This window comes from Micrasema longulum, unplaced genomic scaffold, assembly GCF_059751315.1.
Source record: "Micrasema longulum isolate JH-2025_06_02 unplaced genomic scaffold, ASM5975131v1 h1tg000266l, whole genome shotgun sequence".
Classification (NCBI taxonomy): domain Eukaryota; kingdom Metazoa; phylum Arthropoda; class Insecta; order Trichoptera; family Brachycentridae; genus Micrasema; species Micrasema longulum.
This window is the reverse complement of record NW_028277470.1, coordinates 87,558-111,801: the sequence shown is the minus strand read 5'-3', so window position 1 is coordinate 111,801 and position 24,244 is coordinate 87,558. Positions and strand designations below refer to the sequence as shown.

At 29.7% G+C, this 24,244-nt stretch overlaps 1 long non-coding RNA gene across 1 annotated transcript in view; it reads left to right on the top strand.

Moving 5' to 3' along the window:
* Window positions 1-1,655: 1,655 nt before the first annotated feature.
* LOC148283046 (uncharacterized) overlaps window positions 1,656-24,244 on the top strand; it is a 66,932-nt gene continuing 44,343 nt past the window's right edge. Inside the window, exon 1 of the long non-coding RNA XR_015821946.1 lies at window positions 1,656-1,802. This is a non-coding gene — a long non-coding RNA (uncharacterized LOC148283046). The remainder of the gene's footprint in view (window positions 1,803-24,244) is intronic.

Genomic DNA, 24,244 nt, shown 5'->3' with positions numbered 1-24,244 from the left:
AAATTACAATGTCAATAGTCAATGCCAAGGTCACTGGCCTAGTTCGTCCCTGTGGTGACGTCACGGGAGGGGAGCCAGGGCCGGAGGGGGAGACGCTAATTGGTCCCATACACAAGGAGAGACGTACCAAAATCAACATACCTCACGCGATTTCAGTTTTATATTGTGCTGTAAAATTAGGCAGGCTATTGGTAGTCGAGTTGAGTTTTGAAGTTTCCAGTTAAATAATAAAAAATGCCGTTAACATTTGACCACAATCTTAAAACCACCGATACATTTTTCCCATGTGAAAACTACATTTTTTTATTATAATAAAGGTCATATTAATACAATGCATGGATAATAGGTAATTTCTATACAAAATCCTCTACATTTGTTAGGTTTGATGTTTTGCTTAGCCTCAATAATATTTTTTTTAATTAATTATTATTATTACACCTGCATTATTTTTTCAAAGGCTGTGCAACAAAATTCTTTTGCTACTTATTTATTTATGGTTATTTATTTAATAGCATACTTTTACATTTTTACAATTTAATAAAAAAATTCACTTGTTATATTTATTTACTAAAACTAAAATCCCACCAAGCCACTTTTTGTTGCTTTTGTACTTAATTATTATATTAAAGAATTAACCTTTCTATATTTGTATATATAAATATGTGCGTGCATTTTTTATTTTCTTTGGTTTTATTCTTTGAGATATTAAATTACACTTTAGAAAAAGCAAATAGCGTATTTTTACATAACCTTAAGGAACTCTGCGTTCCGGGCGAGCTGGCAGATAGGCGCCTCACTCTCCGCTCAGCCTCCTGTTCTCCTGTTCTGCTGTAGGGAAGGTGATACAACCTCATTCACGTAACCGGAGTTCCAAGTTTGGCGATAGGGCTTTTGCAATAGCCGGACCTTTGGCGTGGAATGCTCTGCCTTCAGAAGTTCGAAATTGTGCAACTGAATCCCCTTTCAGAAAAAAATTAAAAACTTGTTTATTTGTGAAATCATTTCCTGACACTAAAAGTGCTACCTTTTAGATGTAATTGTTAGAAGTACCATATTATGTGTATTATATGATTTGTAAAATTTGTCCGTTAGTAAATAGTAGTTAACAGTTGGCTTGTAGATAGACCTTATTTTTTTATTTAAGTATAATGCACAGCGCCCTTGAAGTGATTACTTACGAAAACGGCGCTATAAAAATGGTCGAAATTTATTATTATTTTTATTAATTTCTTTAAACATGTTTTTATTAACTAATTTTTTAAACCTTTGTGTAACTGTTACCTTTTATTGTTTATAAACTTTAAATTAAAGCTATATGGGCGTTTAATGTGTAAAAAAAACATATATAGCTGTAAGTTCTAGAATATAAATACGAAAATTTGAAGCCCGTGCGTTGTACGTCTCGTTGGCCTAGACGAAACTCGACGTTTGCCGTCTCGACACACTGCCGGACCCCAAGGCAGTTGTTTTCATATAACATAATAGGTACAGTAAACTTGGGCCTACATAATTTCACGTAGAGCCAATAATAGATGCGGTTTCACCTCTTTATATTGCCTTGCCTACCATAATGATGGCACTAAACCAGCCGCCTTCAATAACTATATTCTTTGGAACTTGACACCGGTCTTAGTTCATTTTCGGCTTCTTGAGTGATTGGTCCACCTTTAGACAGGTCGCGTAATTAGTGAAAGTTCTGATATTCACCAAATGTTTGTGATACAAGCTCCAGTTGTAGTGAAAACGTAGCGGATTTGTGTGAAAGCGTCTGGTACTAACTTAGTACACAAATAACCATAGTGGTAAGCATCTCTACTACATATAATAGTACCCAATATTGAAGATACGTTAATCTTAATGTTCATATTATTTTTGATAAATGCCATCAAATTAATTAGACTTGTATCTACGTAAAGGTTGTTTTAAAAACAGCCGTATAATTTGTTTACTTATTAAAAAGCGGAATCCAGAGAAAACGGGGTCTGACTTTTCTTCATGCAAAAATATTCCCGTATTTCCTCCCTGGATTATGGTTCGAGAGCAATGATTTTTTTACAAAATATGTATATTTACCATTGGCACGTCCCATTTTTTTTTTAATTGTACCTTACGGGAGCCAGGACAATCAAAAATCGTACAGTATCGGGGAGGCATCTGCGAGAGCGAATAACTTTGTTTGAATACCTATTCATTAAAATGCTCTCCGACGCATATCCTCTTAATTATAGTAGTGATGAAGACATCTAACTATTAAAAAAATTAAAAGATTCGTACTGTTATCCGAAATGCAATATTGATTGCGTAATAAGTGTATTTGCTAATGGATTTTTGCCTCAGCATGCCAAATCTATGTAAAAAATATATATTCTTGTAATATGAATGTACCGTACCTATGTTAATGAATGTTTTACAAGTTTATGAATGTTTTACCCAACTAAGCGCGGATTTTCCAGCGAGTCAAAAGCGAGTTCACAGGAATGGAGCGTTGCTGGTTGTCACAATAAGCCATGTCTTTGTGCCTAATAATTGTTAATAAAAATAAAATAAATAAGTTTCGTCGGTAAATTAGTCCCATTGTTCGAAGGGGACTGGAGAACTTAAAGTCAAATAAAAGAAATCTTAGTGTCTTTGTATTTTTAATTCAAAAGAAAACAATTTTCTTTGGATAATACGAGTAATTTACTATCGTATTAAAAAAACATTGAGAATCAAAAAAAAAAAAACGTTTTTTGTCGAGGGTCGAGGGTCGATGTTTTTTTTATTTTTTACACATTTCATAATGTTCGTTCCAAACACGTCAAACATTGCATAATAGCGTCACGAAATCAATTAAAAATCTATCTTCTATAATATTTCAATTTAAGACATTGGCTCTTTTAGATCGAAGGCACAAATATGTATCTTTTAAAACAATAAATAAGCATTTTTCGTTTTTATCCTCATCTTAACTCTACATGGGTAGGTATTTTTTACAATAATTAGTATTTAGACCACAGATTTCGATCATTTATACTTAAACGGGAGAGATCGTAATTTTTCGTTGATTCTCTATTCTCTGGTCATTCCCTATCAAAAAATTGGGTAGGTAAACGGGGTTAGTTAAAATTAATTTATTCGTAAAAAATAGAAATGTATAGGTACTTGATACAACTACTGCATTGCAAGTGTTTTTATTCAATCCAACACGGATTTTTTTATTAAAAATACATAATTTAAGTAGGATCCCTATCACTCGATTATGAGTGATTTTATCACTGACATAATTACTAGTTAGGTATAAATCATATTAGTAATAAAATCATATGATGTATTAACATATCTACCTGAGTATGCATGCATAGCGGCAGCAAAACCTGTCTGTATTTGTCTGTATTTATGTGTTTGTATGTTAACCACAGGTACAGAGCAAGTAAGTTCAACCTAACTACGAGTGAGAGCCCAATCAAAGTGCAAAAACTTGTTTCTAGATACTATGTCATGGTAAGCTTGCTGAAAAACCTTGCCAGTAAAATGTCAGAGGAAATAATAGCCGGTTCAAGTAAAAACCCCATGAGAATATTTTTATATAAATTACGCACCTCAGAAAAACGTTTGTTTTTTGTCCACCTAAAATATTACTATTATTGGAAATTAAAATAAAGATTGATTTCTTACATAATTTTAGTAATTAATAATAAACTTTAACTTACAATAATGTTTGATGCGTCTCTTTAAATAAATAAATTGGTGTGTTGTGGCAAGGTAAATTTTTGTTGTTAAGTATTTTTATGTATCCCAATAAATAAATTATAATTTTAAAATTGATAAAAATTAAAACTAAAAAAGCTGATCACATGTATATTTTTTCTTATAAGTAATATGGCAAAGCAAGGCTCCAATATAAAAAATGAATGACAACATCAATAAAAAAATTATGGGATTCCATTGTAATTACCTTATTCTTCGGACCATAAGACGCACTATTTTACTCTTAAAATTCAACAAAAAATCAATATATGCGTCTTATCGTCGGTAAAATACAGTATATAATAATGTACGAGATATCTGAATGAAAGCTATAAATCGAAAAATCTTCGTTCATTGAATGTTGGCAAAGTCTCTGGAAAATATTAGCCATTCCCAATTTAAAAAACGACCCGATGAAATATACAACGAAAATTCGTATAGTTAATCAAAAAGTGTAGCAATTAAATTGTATTGCTAGAATCTTTTCAATTGATAGCGATTATGATTAATATAATTTCTATAAATAGGGTATAATACTACGTTTTATGTTTAAAATATGTTTTCTTAATTTATTAAATTGCATTAAGTGATATTAAATAGTGTCACAAAAATGTTTTTTTTTCCTTTCCCTAAAAAGCGTTTTTTACTCCAGGGCTCTGATTACAACGGGAAGTTAATACAGTTATCTTCAACTATCTATAAGGAAAAACCGATTTTTGTGTACTAAAATGAGTATATTCGCATGAACATCCTCGTCGGCAACCTATAATTGAACATGTTAGAAGAAAAAGTTCTTAGCATATTCTGTTTTTCATACAGAAAATTTAATTTTACTTTGTTGATAAAATTAAAGATAAATGTTAACTTCCCGTTGTAAACGGGGCCCTAGGAGTATAATGTATAATTTATGTGTTATATCTTTTATTAATAAAAAAATAAAATGTAATTTAAAATACTCGATACACTTCTACTTATTTATTTGAACAATTAGCACTTTCACCCTCCAACAATATGAAGATGTCCGTTAGAGAGTGAAAGCGCTAATTGGTCAAATATATCAATTGAACTGTCCAATTATTTTTAATTTAAACCCACATTTATTCAAATACAAGTTTTAAAATAATTGAAAACGTAATTTTGAAAACAGATTTTAATGAATGCTCGTATAATAAAAACGTACGTATATTTCATTTAAAACTTGTGCTTAAATTATAATTTTTTTTCTTCCATAAAATGTTTTTTCTGATATCACAATATTTTTTTATTGCCTTATATAAAATTGAATTTTCTGAGTCCGCCTTTTTCATAAATGGGAGTTTGATTTTTACCTTTTTTTCTGGTATTATGAATGTTGGCTTTAATGTGATTTTTTTTAAAAATTATATTTTTATTAGAATTAATAGTATTATACACAAATATCATCATATTGTAAAATATTAATTGCTTTTTGTTAGTACTTTCAATTAATTTAACATCGAATTTACACATGTTTATCGGTTTTTTTTTTCAAGTAATTCATAAAACTTTGTTTTATAAAATAGTCTGTTAATTATATTGGTTGCTAATAAGTGTATTTTATTTTAATGTAAATTTTATGTTTGAAGCACTAACTTTGTAGTTATTCATTATAATAAAATAAATAAAACAACTTTGTTTTTAACCACTTATTTATTTTTATTTTAATGAATGTCAATTTTTCTAAACAATTATCTAATTCCCTACGATTAAACATTAAATCTGCATTCTACACAACTAATGATATAGAAACATGGTAAAAAAATCACCAAAACAAAGTCGCTTAATATTATAAATCTCGCATCTACCAATTATATTTTATTGTAATGATTGTGAAACAATCTACATTGAAAAACTAAAAGAAACTTTAATATTTTAGTAAAAGAACACTTGAGGTGCTTAAATAATTTTTTTTCAATTTGCAAACTATCTGATAGAAAATAATCGTAATTTTAAAAAGGCCCCGAATTAAAAGTTATTGAAGTAGAAAATAAAATATTAAAATTAGACAGCTTGGAAATCTTTGAAATTAATAAAGAGATTCATAATAAGAAAAAATATTAAATAAACAATATTTCCTTAAGTCCACTCCTGTCTTATTTAACCATTTCACGTTACCATCCTTCCAAGACAAATAGATTTATTAGTTCCATACCGATAAAATAAAATATGATAGAATTCAAAATTCCAACTTCTTCCAACCAACTGATAAAATAAAGGTGTTATTAAGATTATTTAAGTTTTCATATTGCTCCGATAAAGTATTGTTCATCAAGTATTATTGTAGCATTATTTTTCTTTTTTTATTATTACCTTATTACGAAATACTAGCCACTTTATGTTTATGTTAAATTATTCTCAACTTTACTTTGTTATATTTGTATTTAGAACTTAAGATTTTCTCACGTAAATTGTTATCTTTTATTTTGTTTTCTAAGATATGTTATGTTTCTTTTTTACTTTTTTGCTGTTTTTCGTTTTAATTGTTCAACTTTATTTCATATTATATATTTCATAATCAATTGTTCAATGCTATGATTATTTATGTAAAACTTTTTACTGTAAAACGTTCTTTGAACCGTTGATATATAAATAAATAAATTAGTTAAGTTTACCTTGATAAAGAAGCTTGTATAGCTTTATTATTTATTCATTTATTTATGCTTTATTAAGTTAGTTTATAACATTTTAAGAACTAATATAAACTTTTTATAATATTACAATTTTTTTTTATCAAAATTTCTCAATTATATATTTTTTAAGTAACTCATTGTGCAGCTTCAATCCCTTGTACAATGAATTTTGAGATTCTGTTTTTTTCCTCATTGGTAATCTTATCTTTTTTTTACTTCTTGTTTCATATGTATGACATTGTTGATTAAATTTTATTATTGTTTTTATTTTATTCATCCCCTTAATTATTTTATGTATAAAAATTGACACATTATATTTAATTTGTTGCTTTACTGTGAGCAAGCCAAACTTTGAAACCGGTAGGTAGAAAAAGAGTTATTAAAAACAAAGTTGTTTTATTTATTTTATTATTTTAGTATTTCATTTTATTTAGAATTTTTAATTTAATCATAAAATGATATATTTCTCTCCCCTTTTTCTAACTTCATTTTATTACTTTCTGGTGGGGGAGACAGGGGCAGGGGAGAATTAATATCCCCGAGCAAGTACTAGGTAAGTGGGTACCTGACGGTGGTACCCTTGGCTGTTGTCGTCGTATTTCGGCAGCCATATCTTGCAGGTTGATGAAGCCGTTTATTCCGCCAGAAGTTATGATGCTGAACACTTTTTATATACGCAATAAGGCCGCGAAATGAGCTGTTTGTGGGCCAATAAAAAAATATGGTTGTTTCTCTCTATCAAGCCAGTGCTTCCATATACTCGTCCATACGTAGAATAATTCATGAAATATTTACATTTTTCACTACGCGGAGTGGAAAATCTACCCCCACAGATTCATATTATGTTCTCATTCTCTTAAAATATTTATTAGCAAAAAAGAACCTAAGCAATATAAAAACGTTTTGTTTGTAGATTTTAATTCTGATATTATAAACAATCGATAAATAGCTACGTAATATTTATTAAAAATTCAGAATAATAACCTTATACAGGTTCCAAAAACCATTCGATGATTATTGACCACGAAGTTAGCTAACAATTACAGCAATACAACGGGTCATAGATGCTTGGTTTGAAAATCGCAAGCGCAAACCGAAACCTTTCATTGTACATTTGTTGTTAAACTAAAAACTAAATTAAAACCAAACCAAAAATTGGAACGTTTTTGTTCTATGCAATAGGGCTTCTCTAGAAAATTATTACTCTTAGGTAAAAATGTATCTATCTCGTTTTAATTTTCAATAACTCCTATAATAATAAATTAACTTCCAACAGAGATTACAGGTATTTTAAATGGTTTTTGGCTATTTTGTGTACACAATGTGTAACAGTTATTATAAGGTATGCGTTGGTACGTTTAAATATTCGCATGTTTTCAATGTTTCTACCTATATACTAGCTTTTACCCACGTTAGTTAGGTAATTAATTCGTTTTATTGTTTTTTAATGAGAATTTTCCCCACGGAATGACATGATTTTTTTCCATAGAGAAAGTAGCTTGTATCGATTGCAGGTCCTACAACCATCACGGCGACGCAGCATCGTAATCCAAAGTCCTACTACAAAACTAAAACGAAACGCAAATCAAACAAACCATGGGTAAAGCAAGTCGATTATAAATTTTTAAGAATTAATTTCAAATAGATTATTATAGATATTCCACCTTACCGCCTACTGATTTTCAAATAATCTTGCTCATTGTTATTTATTTAATTAAATTGTCTGCTTTTTTAATATCGGGATAAAAAATAGGCGGCTTATTTTATTTCTCATCTCTCCGACTATTTCTATGGAAAAAGTCACGTCAATCGGCCGCTCCATTGCGACGTGAAAAAAACACAAACAAACATATGAACATATTTCCGTATTTATAATATTAGTATCGATGTTGATTTTTATGCAATAAGAGAGCTTATACCTTGATAATATCGCTAGCGAAATGAATCCAGTGGGAACTTTTCTACAAATATTCAAACATGTTGATAATATAATTCATTCTAAAATGAAATAATAAATTCTACATAAATATTCATTATATGAAATTTCTAATAACAAAACAACGCGCTAATAATTAGAATGCTAATGTGATAATTATGGGCAAAATGCAAATAGTCTCGCGTCTAGCTCAATGGAGTTTTTTCCACCACAACAGGCCAGGAGGCCCAATTACAGTAGCGAATTAAAGCACAGAACACCCAGGCTTAAGAAAAAACACATTTAATTTTTGTCTTCTCACTGGGAATCGAACCCGGAACCTTTTGTCTGTGAATCAAGCCTCTTTACGGAGGCCGCCTTTCTCGACCTCCTTATCATACTTTTATTCGATTGCTGATTAAATATATTATTTTCTGAGTTTTCAAAACAAAATGCATTTTCTAAGATAACATTTTTGGAAAGGTGATGTGAAATTTTCGGCACTTATAGGACTTATGACCATTTATTGACTACTTTAAGTGGCCACTTTACGCGATTAAATATCGAGAAATGCAATTACTTTTTTGACGGCTATTAAGCATTAAATTAAAAATCAATTCAGGAAATAATAATTTGAAAATATATATTTGCAGATGCCAATCATGAAGTTTCGAATTAAAAATAAATTGTCTATGTTTTACGAATGTATGCGCATGGGTGTGTGTCCGTGTGTGTGTGTATGTATATGTCTGTATATGTGTATATATATATATATATATATATATATGTGTGTGTATATATGTATCAAAATGTGTATACTAGTAAGTTTATATTTTATTAGTCTGTGCTCTCTATTACTTTGTTAACTATCATCATCTATTACAATGAAATTGCCTAGCTTGGAACGGGGTATGTACCCTTGTTAGCTGGGCAAAGTGAACGTTAAATTGTATTTTTTATAAAAGGTGAAAATAAATAAATAAAAATAAATAAATAAATTTAAATCTTTCATTAGATACGTTTTTCTAACATAAGTAATATCTGTTTATTCTTTATTGTACATGGACTTGGTCTTAAACTTTTCGGACCCACGTCAGCATTTTTTTAATACTACAAGAAGTATATAGTTTTTATTATGTACTTCTATTTTGGTTGGAGCGTAGGTATTGAATTCGGTTCATAAAGTATATAAAAGATCGTAAAAGATTGACTTGTCTGTGACATTTATTGGGTAAAGTCATGTGCATGCATGGCTGAACAATTCAGACTCGAATACTTTGTCGGTTCAGTACAGTGCAGTAGTAAAAAATTTTTGTAGAGTTTGTCATTTTTCTAAACTACATTAATATTCAAACTCATCTATCAACCTGTAGTAATCAAATTGAAAAATATATATTTATAGATTTTTAAAAAACTTGAAAATCATTAGCAGCAATATTTCCAATGTGTCCCAATTTTTTAAGAAATCCTAAACTAAATCACATAGATATTTTTTCTCAAAATGTTACCGTTTTAAATGCCTCTTATAACAACTTCTTTTTAAAGAGATTTTCCTTCTCTTGAAACATTTATCAATCGAAAAATTGTATTGATCGAAGTGCAGGTATGGCAATGCGCATGTTTGTGATATTTTTCGTTGTGGAAAACACGAAATTATTATTCACTTCATTTCAGAGAAATAATAAAATCTGAAATAACATAAAAGTTTAAAAGTACCTACATCAATCCTCTAAAAAAAATTAATGGTATACATCTCTAAATTTAGTTCAACAGAGAGGGAAAACATTTTTGAGAAGGAAATATGGAAGTCTAGGCAATTACAGGGCTTACACAATTACGTATAACGTTTTAATTACAATGCAGATCTAATTTTTATACATTTTCTTAAAACGTGTAGGTTATTTTTGTGTAAAAAAAATATTTATTCAAATCAATTCCACTCAAATACAATATTCATTTGTAGAAACTGCCTAAATATTTCGTCAAAAAAATATTTTTTTTTTTTGATTATCATAATATTAAAATTGTCGTATCAATTATTCGTTACCGCAGTAAAAAACTTTTTTTTTATTTGGAAAAACAACTGAAAATTAATAAACAATTCATATTATAACATAATATATGAGTCCAATTAAAGTTTTTCGCGACTATATAATACTTTTTGTAGACATACTAATGAACAGATTAAAAATATGTATGAGTATATAAAAATATTTTAAAAATATCAAACGAAAGAGTTAAATTTAATAATAATGTTTCTTCTTATTTATTTATTTTTTACATATTTATTACAGCAATTTACAAGTCATTATTTAAACAACAAATTAATTAAGTAGTAAAAGTAAACAAATATATTTTTTATTTTTGCTGTTGGTTCATCAAAACTGCCTAATTGGGGATAGCTTCTAAGGCAGTAAATTATGTATTTTATAATAATATTAAAAAGTAATTACAGTTTTATCATTATGTGTGCTTTTTCAGTCTTAAAAGTAAACAATAAATATCCAGAGAAAACATAAATAATACCAAAATCTCTATATCCTAAGTTTTAAGTCGTACTGGTAAAACAAGAAATCAGCTTACGTCCTTCTACATCGGACAACAATTTCTCTGACTTCCTCCGACCAATATGGATTAAAAATGCAGTCAACACCTTCCACAGCCTGGCAATCCCACCACATTTCCATGCATCTGGGATAAGGTTATATACCCTCGGGCCCATATAATATTGCTGCCTTTTTGTTCCCAAAGCGTTAGGAGTGATGGAATGGATAAGAAAACATTAGGATAAATAGGAAAAAGGAGGAATCCTGTTGAGGAGATTACCCTAAAAATGCCCAAAGAGATTAGAGATAGGAGAATAACGTGATAATGATACATATATATTTAATTAAAGTAGTTCTAATATATAAATATATTTCAATGAGAAAGTTTGGAATAAAATATATCAAGGGAGAAACAAATTATGTTTTATTCTGTGCAGCTACAGTTAATGAAGAAAATTTTAGCGAAGTTATTGGATGGTACAGGATTGTAAAAAAATTTGACTTGTCTGGTAAATCTGGTACGGCAGTTTAGATTGATGCTTTCCAGGAAACAAGTACTTTCAATTATATTATTTAAGATCTTGAATAAGAAGCACGCGTCAGGAACAGTTCTTCGTTTGGTGAGAGAAGTCGGATTATGGAAAAAGGAAGAGTCATCATACGAATCGAACGTTACACGTTCTTTACGGTTAAAAACTTTCAAGAATTTCAGTATACAAGATAAGTAGTAAGCTACTAATAAGTTTTCAAAAGAATGAACAGAAAATTTCGAATTTATTTATATCTTTATCTCTGTCACTCGTATGTTTTTTCCCACTAAAATGTTATTTGAACCACCACTGGTTATTAAACACCTAATCGTACATCTGCCTGACATAAGATAGGTGGATAGATACATACAAACACAACACACGAGTAAGCTGATACTTGGTTAAAACCGAACCTCCGTTAGCGTTGGAATTCCAGACGTTTTTTCTCATTTTACTACCCGCCCAAAAAACATATCCATATTTTTAAATAAATTATCCGCCATCTTTGGTCGATCTCGGACATGTCGACTTAAATCTGGAAAATTTATGTGACTCCACCGAGAAGGGTGGACTTTAACTTCATTTCGGGTTCCATTTTTTCTCTTTCATTCCGTAAATGGGTTTCTTATCCTTAAACGCGGCCGTCATACCGAAATATGGTCGTAAATTTCTTAATTTATATAATAGGATCGGCATTTTTTCCGATATCGCCGACACTCCCATTTTGAGACACAAAGCCGGAATACACGGTGAATTATAACCGATCTGAGAACTTCATTAAAATGAAAATAAAAAATGGAGTAGGTACATAAACCGAATTATAACCGGTGTTGTGTTTGTATCGAGATTCACACGCAAAATAAAGATATTAAATTTTTGTTTATTTTTAACAAGAATTGTTATCTTTGTTTATTTATTATTTCATAAAATGCTGATAGGTATTGTTAGAAAAATTTCCACACCTATAACGAGAATGTAGATGTCAGGTACCAGTGCCGCTACAGTCCATTTTTTATGCATTTTTCATTAAGAAAAATATTAAAATTGATGCATTTCTATATTTGCACTAAACCAAGAACTAATAAGATACTGATCGTTATCTTACTACCAACAAAAAATGCATTATCGGGATAGCAATTAAATTTTTACCAATGCGCAATGGAGTAAACGTTTAAGAAGTACCTACCTAACAATTTTTTTCGTTTCCAATAATGTTTAATTTCAGAAAAGAAATTCCTAAAAAAATATTTAATTTTAGGTAAGCAAATGAGGGGCTGACGTTGTCTACTTTAAAGTATTTTTAACGTAAAAGATCTACACAATGGTATAAGTTTCCTTGATAAAACATTTTTTCCAAAAAATTCATCAGTATTCAAAATTCATAAGAAAGGCTTTCAACGAAAAATAACTTCAACAAGTTGCAACTTCACATATCACCTAGATTCATTAACGCCAGACCTTCAATTGAAGGCGCTTGTATTCCTTTTTTTAAACATATGGATCAATATAAACATCATTCAAAATATACATATCTAAATGTACCTACCTAGCAAATACCTGTACTGGTAAGAACGTTCCTTCGTCAAAATTCTGCAAAATATTTTTTACAGACACTAACAAAATATATGCGGGTATGGATTTAACGTATAAAACATATCTCAAGCACATAATATATTGTATATTTCCTCCCACCTTGTAAGAGAATTCAATCGCGAACCTTTTTGGGTCCCGGTCATAAATTTCCTTATAAAATCCATCCACCTTCATACAGAACTAAACTTGTCCCGAGCGGTACGACTTCAAAATTCAGCGTGCCGCACCGATGTAAAAACAGGCTGTTTTATTATATCGAAAATGTATTAAGTCGCTTAAAATGCTTTGGGTTCTTAGTTTTTAGGGCGTGGATTGAACGGCATTTGATTTGTGGAGTTTTCTTTTTCGGGACGGGTCTTCGAGACCGGGAAGAGGTGTAATTTACGCACCACTAAATTTTGTAGTCTTGATAGATTATTTTCCTTCCAGACATCCCTCGTTCTACTGATACCATATCGAGTCTCACCACTCACAAAGGTAAGGTTAGGTACGCCATGCTTTTTCTTTCAGGGGTGTAGTCTTTTCAATAGAGGGCCTGTAAAATAATGCGTTATAAAATACTGTTTCCATAAATAATTTATGTTTTTTTTCCGTGTTGAGTAGGTATTTTATTTGTTCTTTTGTTATCAACATAAATTTGATTAAGACTATGTTTTTTTCGCGAAAAAAATGCTTAAAATATCAAAAGATAATGTACATATTTAATAATAATTTTGCAGTTACACAAAGACGGAATCTATGATCTAAAATACTATAAAATGAAAATTAAAGACTATTAGCAACGTATTTGTGAAAAGATTCGTACCTAAATAAGAGTATTAGATATTATTTATCAATGGTAGAAAACTAATTGCATCAAATTATCGCTGATAACAAAAGTTTCATTTTTTTTGCAAGTGATTCCATTTTTTTTTCTTCATTTTATTATTTGTTGCAATAAATCACTACCAAAATAAAGCAAACAAGGACCTATAACTTAAAAAAAAAACAAGGTACCAAATTAAACTTTTTGTAAAAGATAATAAAGTTTCATAAAATTAAATCAAAGGGACGCTGTAAATAAAAAACATCATTAATAAACAATTTCTTCTAATAAAAAGTACACATTTCAAATTTTCTAGATGATTTTGGTTATAAATCATACTAAAAACAAAAAGTAATAAACAGTCAATACCTAACATTTTTACGTATAATTTTTAGCTGAAATTTTACATTGTTGTTCATTTCATTCATTGTTATAATTAATGTTTAGTACCTATTTATGCGTTTCGCCAGTTAAGTCATATTGCGTTATAGGTAGTTTAACGATGTTTGCAATGTATTACACGTGGATCACGAAAGCTCCTTCTGCCGTTTCGGTCATTGTGTAAATTTGTTTTTATGGATTTTAAAAAGCCCATTTGGAAGTTATGTGAATCGAGAGAAATGAAAGATCGCGTCTTTGTGCCTGCGCATGCTCCTTGGTTACATTGTTACTATTGATTTTATTGGGTACTAAATGACATAATGTATTACATTTCATGACATAATGTGCTACAATAAATAGCGCGATGTGTAATAATTCAGTTGACACTTTCGTCGATTAATGGTCTAGACTTGTAGACACTTTAGCAGCTGATTTTACAATGTATAAGGTATTTAATCCACTGAATTACGTGTAAGTAGTGGTAAAACATATTAAGTATTTTTTTCCCAGCAATTTAAGTCCTAGGTAGAAAAGATTTATGCATTTTTATATCCTATTAAACCTATGGTAACAACTCGTGTCATAAAGTTAGTAGATAATTAAGCTGTTACTAGAAAATTTACTGAAACCGGAAATATTTACGTAAAAATTGTTTATTATTTATTTATTTTAAATCTTTAAGTAGGACCCACATAAATAAAGGCATTTTTATATGTGCTCTAATTATAACATTTTATGCCTATATGGTTCATTTATAAATTCTTATAAGTTTTTTCCTTAAGTTTGAACTTTTTTTGCTTCATAAACGTTTTACCCTTAAACATTTAAGTTTGTAAGTGAAAATTCTTGATGGAAGTTCATTGTAATTTATTATTTGTTTTTCAGAAATCATTATTTACAAAACCACACTCACGAAGCATGGGACACCAAAAATAAAATAAAATACTTAAACTCATTAAAATAGCATTATATCAATTCATTAGTTAACCCAAAGAAAATTTGTTGATAATGATCCTTAAGATAAAAAAAACTTTATTTAATTTACTTACATATAACTTTGAATTATCTATCCTTACCTCTGTTCTGTATAAATACATTTAACTCTTTAATAAATATACCAGTCTCGAAGATGTCGTGAAAGCGATGAAACCGGTCACTGGATATTCCAAATTTGTGGATTAAAGTATCACTCGTGTTTTATTTATATAATAAATTAAAAAGTTTTACCCATACATAATATTTTTCAGAAATAAACGCATAATTTTGCGTTTATGTTGTAAGTATAATAAAACACTTATTTTATTCAAACAAAATACTATATCTGCATCTATATTTAATTTCTGGTATTTTTCTTAAATTTTAAAATAAACCAAATATTCAGATTTTATAATAACTAACTTATATTTTTTTAATACTCTATCTGTATAACATTTCGCAACAGAATATCAAAAAGTTTTTCCTATAATTTATAAAACTACTTATTTGTCAACTTTTTCGGTACTTCAAATAAATACACATGCGTATTTCGTAAGTTTTCTTGGTAAATTAATTGGTTGATTAATCATAAATCAATATAAGATACAAAAGTAAAGCGGTTAATTAAATCAACATACCTAGCTATTTTTTTTTTATAAATCAGCGTAGACTTTTGGATTGTCTTTGGAATTTCTTCATTAGATGGGTGTGAAATAATTCCTTTTTAATTCACATTAATTTATTGTATAAACGGCACACATAAACATTATATTTATTTATTTTTTTTACACTATAACAGGCCAAAAGGTCCCTTTACTTCGGTAAATTACACCCAAGCCTGAGAAAAATCGCATGTTATCACCGTGCAAACCCGGTATAAGAAATTTGCACCTACATAATTCTAAAACTTAAAAGTTTATCTAATTGTAGTTAAGTATCTTAATCTCACTTATTTTAGGAATCACTTGATATTTACGTGGTTCGGTTAGTGCGGATTAAAACTTACATACTATTTAAATGGGTATGTTTGTACCAAATATTTTTTCTTTTGATTTAATACGTCACTCTTAAATATTCTGCCGCTTAATTATATTTTACTTAATAAAATAATTAAAGTCATAAGTAAATAGATATAGATTTATTATTCGAAATGAATATTTCCCTCTAATTGAAGGGCATTGACTGTCTAGAGGTCTAGACTGTACCGTGATCCATTAAGTCATATTGTTGTACTAATCTCTCGGAATTTTGGGAATACAATAACAGCCCTCATAATAAAAGTTAGCCCTGATACAAACGGCATAAATATACCTAATGTAATCACCACAAAACTTGAACGATTTACGACTGTCGGGTATTATAATATAGAGGTTATTATTGCGATTAGCCAGTGGATTCAATCGGGACTCTTTATTTGATCCTTGGTACGGTAAATTTTATGAAAGAAGTAATGGAAATTACCGTTTGAATTCATGAACGTAACCTCCAATTTCTTCATAAGTCGCCTAAGTGTCGAATCAATACCGAAATTATAAATATAAACAGCAATATGTTTAAAAACTTACATAACGAAAACGTATAATTTTAGATTTTAATGGCACTGCGCTTTCATTTTTATTACATTAATATTATCTAGTTTATTTATTTGTGATATTAAAATAAAATCTACCCCAAAAATGTTGTGTAGGAAAACCCAAAGGCATTTACCTATCAACTTCCTCTCTTAAGAAACAAGTTCTTAAAGTCGAGTTTTTAAATTTTGATTTGTTGTTTTCTTCATGGGTTTTTCTACAAGAATAAAGAATTGAATGACATTGAATTCTAGTTCGAACTTAAAATAAGACCTTGGATAACTTTGATAAGACGATAACTTTTTTGTGTTTTAAATTTAATTTAGATCGTTATTAAAATTATCCGTTCGGTAGCAAACCCACGGACGTACAATGCATTTGTGTGTTAAAAATAAATGAATATAAGCATTTTATACCATGTCAGTATAGACGGCATAAAGCTGTACGGCTGTACCCACACACCATCCAATTAAGGCCACTAGATGTTCTATAACGAAAGCGCCATTTTGTCTTGTTTCTCTCGCCGTGGTTTTATTTTGAAGCGATCTCCTCATTATACGAGCTTAAAGACTTGTCCTCCTTTAACATAACTGTCAGATAGTGAAAATTTATTCGAGCCGAGCTTATTTATGGTTCAATAATTTATAAGGAATTATCGCGTCATTCCTGACATATTAACGACTCACGGGAGATTCAATATACTTCTCTTACATAGCCACATTCTTTCTTTGGCGTATCTTATCCGAAAAAAAAAATTAATACAAAAATCCTTCTTCTTTGATACTCTATTATAAAAACGATTTTTTAATGTATCTATTCAAATTGATCCCTTAATAGGGAAATATCGCGATTTTATTAACGATTTTCAATTAAATTAAACTTAACTTTTGTAATTGAAATAAAGTGTGAAATACTGTCAAGTAAATTTTTTTTTTTAACGTTTAAGTAGAATGAAGGTTATTTTGTAATTTATGGCGTACTTAAATTGACCTTGGCAAATAAATGTTTGTCACAAGTGGCCATATTGGCAGATCACAACGGAGTCCTGGTCCCGTCCCTGATGTATGGGAGCGAAATATGAAGACTTGGAAAAATAGGGATGAAAGTAAGCTAAATGCTGTCGAAATGCGATCCTTCAGGCAAATGTGTAGTAAAACTATGTACGATAGATGCACAAATGTTGAGATCCGTACATTATGTAAGGCTGAGACGAGCATTATCGACAAAATCAAGAAAGGAGCCCAGCGCTGGTTCGGACATCTAGAACGAATGTACAGCGAAAGAACGGCTAAGAATATTTACAATGCGAATGTTGATGGATGCAGAAATAGAGGGAAACCGAGAAAGACATGGCATGACCAAATCTAACAAATACTTGAAGATGGACATGTCAAATGTCGGAATAATCGGCGCGCGTGCATGAGAAGATGTATGAATGTGGAGGAAGCGAGATCTGTATGCAAAGATAGAGTGTTGTGACGTTCTATCCTCTCTGCCTACCCTTACGGGGAAACGGCGTGATGGTTTGTTGTTGTTATTGTATGATTTTGAATTCCTGCGAAAACGGTTCATTGCCTTGGCCGCGCCCCTAATCCGTCACGATTTGGTTCAATTTTAAACTTTTTTCGAGTCCGCTTAAATTTAAAAATAACATCGTCACGAATCTTAACATCACACTTGTCAAGGCCAAACATGTCACGTTTTTAAAGAGACTTATGTTAAAATTTATTCATGAAAACATTTCTCCACAAAATCCATATTGGTTTTGTGTGCATGTGATATTTCCCTATTGTAGGTTTTTCTTAAAACAAAAGAAGGTTTTCACCGTCATCTTTAATTTTATTGTTTGGCGAGTTTTAGAAAACATACTGCACCAATTTTTAGGTTTTAGATTTTCAAGAAAGTTTATTAAATCATAGATGATTACAGAAATTAATCTTAGTACTTATGTCCCAGTGACATTAGAGATATATTGGGATTCAACCATTCATGTTAAATAATGGTATAATTATACAATACGGCGTATTCCATTATGGTTTGAAGCTATGTTTTACAATTATTAAACTCTTAATAATAATACTTCGATTAGAGAATAGAGAGAAAAAAATTACTTAAATTACCTAACTTACAAACGTAAAAAAATAAGAAAACTGTGTAGATAATTAGTACGTATTTAATTTTTTCCGCAAAACGTACTTTTTCATAAGCACCTGGGCCTCTATCACAGTCGATAGTTAACAGAGTTATCTTTAAAGTAATGTCGAATTTTCTGTGTATATAAATACATGATTTTTCAGGGCCAGACCGTGAAACTTCAGAGGAACATTACTCATGGTAGGCTTAAAAAAAATCCTCATATTTTTTTCCAAAAAATCATTAAAAAAAAAAAATAATAATTATGATCTCAAAATGGAGTAAATCTTTCATTTCTCGGACAAGCGTCCCTTCCGCAAACCCCAACCCCCCCCCCCCGACAAAAAAATGCTTTAAAAACGTATTTGACCAACGAAGCGATATGCACCAGACGCGGACAGGGGAAGCGGCTGGGTAGGAAAAGGGTAGGGGTTTGTGGAGTGACTGCTTGTCCGAGAAATTAAGGATTGACTACATTTTGAGATTACAGTTTTTTTGTTTTATTTTTTAAATTATTTTTGGAAAAGATTATTTGGAATTTTTTTGAGCTTACCATGAGGAATGTTCCTCTGAAGTTTCGCGGTCTGGCGCTGAAAAACCGTGCATAGGCATATTTCAATGAATTTGAATTATCTTTGTCGGTAACCTGAAATTAAAAGATCTTTTGAAAATATATTAATATTTCATATTTAATACCAACAAAAAAAACGGTTTCCTTTAAAGACAATCCAATTTTCGTATTCTAGATTTTCTTTTTAATTACAGTGCCGAAGGAAAAACCATATTTTTATGTTTTTGTCGGTTCTTATGTGTTTTTGTTTCGTATACATTTATCACTGATTTTATTTTATTTTTCTACCTACTTTCTCTATGTATACATCCGAGCTCTGAAATACATAATATCTATTTATAGACATAATGTATTTCGTTTCGATAGTTTCTAAATAATATATGTATGTGCTGGGTGGGCAAGTTCTCATAGAAGTTATGACTTAACCTCAAAATGACAGTCAATGTCCCAGAATTGAATGGAAAACCATGGTTTAAAGTACTAAGACTAACCACATCATATTTCATGTGGAAATATGTTCAATATTACATTATTTTAAAATACAATGGTATTGTTTAAGACCTTCAAGAAACTCGTTTAAAGAAAATCTTACATCTTCCAGAGCAGACGAGTTCAAAAGTTACATTGGAAAAAAAATATAAGACTTCTATTTATTTTTACATATTCGATATCTAAAATGTAAAAATATCATTTAAAATTACATCTTACTAATCGTTAGTGTTAAATCAACGAAATGTCACATTTCTGTTAAATATTTAGCTACATATTTCAAAATGCGTACCTTCAATTTAAAAATACAAACTGAGCATGCGCTATGCCTGTATCAGGGGTATAAGAAAGGTTGGAAGGTTTGTGTCGGCCATATGCCTCTCCCTTCTCCCCGCTCCCCACTACAAATTTCCTTCGAAGTACGGGGGTTGATGGCCGGGTGTAGGTAAGGGTGTAAAAGCAAGGAGAAGCGGGAAGGAGAAGGAATAACAATCTAGGGATGAACTTCACCCTCTGCAAACTGCTAGGGGAGGGAAGATCAATAGAGCTAAAGCAAGATGACTGAAATTGGTTGAAAAGCAAGAAGAAAAAAAAATGCTATGAATTATAAAATTCTAGATTTGTTTTTTTATTATTCAATAATAATAAAAAATAAACAAATACGAAAAAATCCGGAAAGATAGTAGAAGAGGTATATTATGCTATCCATGTAAATTTATAAAAAAACATTACATTTAACGTCAAGTCCTCTTCTAAAAGTATTCCGGTTGTTTTATACGTTGAACTCCGAGAAGACTTTTAAAATAAAGAGTTGCTTTTAAAATAAATAAAATAGTTTGCAAACAAAAATTACAAATAACAGTTATGATTTTTCTTCCTCTCTCTTTCTTTTATTCTTCTGTTATTTCTTTACAACATTTTATAATCTAAATCACAGTTTCCCGAAGTTTGTCAGCAACCAAACACTTTGCGAATCCGAATATTTTAACGGAACACATGGCTTATTTTTATGTTCAGTAATTAGTGGTGGTAAAAATATAAATAAAAATGTAATTGAAATTATTATTAATAAAACCATTTCACATCAAAGTATGAGTGAATAAAACTCTTGACGACGTTGATGATTTTGAGTACTTGAATTGCATTTTTTTTTTATATCAGGCACCTGGTTAGCTGAATTTTTACATATACAAGTATCTAAATAATCAATTGATGACTGTCATAAACTACAAAATGACCTATATTCTTTATTATCTTGATGTCATGAAAACGACATATATAAATGTATGTTAATTAAATTTACAAGAAAAATAAATAAAATCGTTTTCAATTATTCAATAGACAAAACAATTTTAATAAACGTCGAGACAATTCGAGATCTTGGGATTCTTTTTGAAAACAAACTTAAATTCAACCATCACATTTCCAAGAAAGGGTCCAAAGTCTGGGGATTTATTTTACGAATATCTAAGCCATTAAAAAGCTCGAAAACTGCAATTACATTGTAAAACTCATTTTTTAGGTGCTTGCCTGAATTGAATTCTATAATATGGTCTCTTAATTATAATATTGATAAAACGCGGATTGAATCGGTGCAACGTAAATTTTTAAAATCATTTATATTTAGAATAGGATCAAATACTTTCATAATGAACTAAATTGATCGACTATATTTAGGCTCCGTGGAACACTAGAGTTCTTCGGAAAATAGTTTGGGCAACCTGATCTAGCAAAAGTTCTGATGATATGAAACCGGTCGATGTATAACTAAAAGTGTTTTACGCAAATTCATAAATATTATTTTCATCTATTAAGGTCGAGGCGTTTTTTTGTGTTGGAAGATATAAGCATTACGTAGCTTAAAATATGTATATAAGTTAGTATTTAAATATAACGTCGTAAATTATATGCCTATTAGTACTCAAGTTAAATAAATTATGACTTAGGTATTCAACAAGCATGCCTTTCGGGGTTTTATTTTGAAATACAATCCAGTTTCTCGTGACATGTACTTTTCAAAAACGCGGATGCCAAAATGTTCTCATGCTTACGGTAATCTAAAATTATGTGAGACTTAAGTCATAAATAAACTTTTCGTTGCCTGAGAAAATAAATCTATCAATAAGTCCTAAACGTTCCTTTATTATTTTCTCTAAAAACGCTTTTCTCATAAAACAGTAATTTTATATTTATTTTGTTTTTTATCTTACATGGTTTATTCGTCCCCATTGATGATGGAGTCCTTTGTTCTAAAAAAAATAAGGGATTTAACGAATTATTTGATATTTACTACTAGGCAGGGTAGGGCGCGGCAAGTTATAGATAGAAGTAACCATATAGTAAAGAAGTCAGCAGAAAGAAGAACCAGGAAAGAGAAGGACGAATAAAATTATATTTTTTTAGTTAAAAAATTAGGAGAGGATTCTGTTTTAAGGATATATATAGTGGTAATGTTTGAGGCGTTTCTTGACTATTTTATATGTTAGGATAACGTAAAGTAAGGGTAAATTAAAGTTTTTTTTTTATTTCTCTCACTGTTGATTTTCAAAACAAATATTCTGTAAGTTAAACTCATGAAAACAAAAAAAAATCTTACTGACATGATCCAACTTAATTATCTAACAACAAATCGTTGGTAAATCATTCAAAGGGGAAAGGGGAAAGATTCAACAAATTTAGAGGAAATATATCAAGTCCTTGATTGGTTACAATGTGACATTTACTTTTCTACTGATTTCCATTTTTTTATATGCTTTTTAAGCTTTTGCAAGCAAATTTCAAAGGTGTGACCTAATCGATTTTTAGAGCTAAATCTTTTTTCGATAATTTCACTTCCAATAGTATGCTTAAAATATGTTTTTTAGATTAAGTCCAATTTAAAAACCTGTGTCGAAATATTTATCCGCGTTTATTCTGTTCTATTGGTTTTTACTTTGGAAATAATTACTTTTAAAATACCTACATTTCATTAGGCATTGAAACATTTTCGGTACCTTCGTGGACCCTGTAAACCTGTATCAAAGAGAAGGTACTTAATGTCTCATTACTGTCATATTATTTCATTCGTCATTTTATTTCTTAATAAAAATAATCTAATAGGTACTTTGGATTTGCCTCGGGATATTTCAGACTTGTTTGTTAGCACGATAGTCATTAACTACCTTCTTTGCGTTCGCCTTCTGAGAAATAAACATGTTTAAATTGATCTAAATGTACAATATTTAAATCGTACATATCAGTTTACGCGAACAAAAAATAAATAAGTATTCTATATTTTGTGTTTTTCGGATTTCTATCAGTTTTTTCAGCATAAAAAAACGGCCATGTAGTATTTATTTGGCGTAATGATTCAGGAGAGAGATCTTTTTTCTTCTGATTAACATAAATATATTGAAGTTATAAAAGGCATGTCAAGGGATTTGTCTTTCTTTCAAACTTTTTAATGTGTATGTACATTTTCAAGTTATTTTTTTAAAATTAAAAACTTTCAAAAAAGGAAAAAAAATCATGTATGAAACCTATGTAAAAACTAAAATATGTTATATGCGAATACTATAGGAAACAGGAAATCAAAATAACATTAACAGACTACAAAGACAGCAAAATAAAATATTTATGTTAGTATATGACCTACCCTATCTAACAGCAACTAAAGAACTTTTTAAACAAACTAAACAATGAAATGTAACTGAACTATTTAAACTAGAATCCTTAAAATTTATTCATAAATTAGCCACTGATGTAATTGTAGACGAAGAATTAAAACTTGAAAAAAACTGTAGTAAACATGAACACAATACCCAATATGCCTCGGACTGAAATAATAATTATATTGATTTTCTTACTATTGTACGAGTACACTATTGTATTATTTTTGTAATTGTTGTTATTTGCACTTTTCACATTTGTATCCGTTTTCTCTTTAACATAATATGTTTTATCACCTGATGACAAATTGCTTGAAAAAAGTTTATCGGGACTAACATTTATTAATTTATTTCTAGTAAAAAACTCTGTAAAAGAATATGTTAAGAATACAGAATTTCGTGAAAAATAAATTGCGGGTACCAAATACTTTTATTAATAAATTGGTAGCACCACTCACCGTAAAGTAAAATCAATTTAATAACTAATTATTTATAGTTAATATGTTTACCTATAAAGCAGTATAATGTACTTAACTGTTGTTAAATAGCTTTAAGTTACGTGACACATTAGTGCGGCCGTAATTTAGGCGCTAGCGCTGAAGCAGTATAACAATAAGAATTTAATGGTAACTTTAATTACAAAACTAACACTTGGTAAAACTCAATCATAATTTTAGCCCATTTATGGTAAACAGTCCCTTTCTAGGGTAAGTA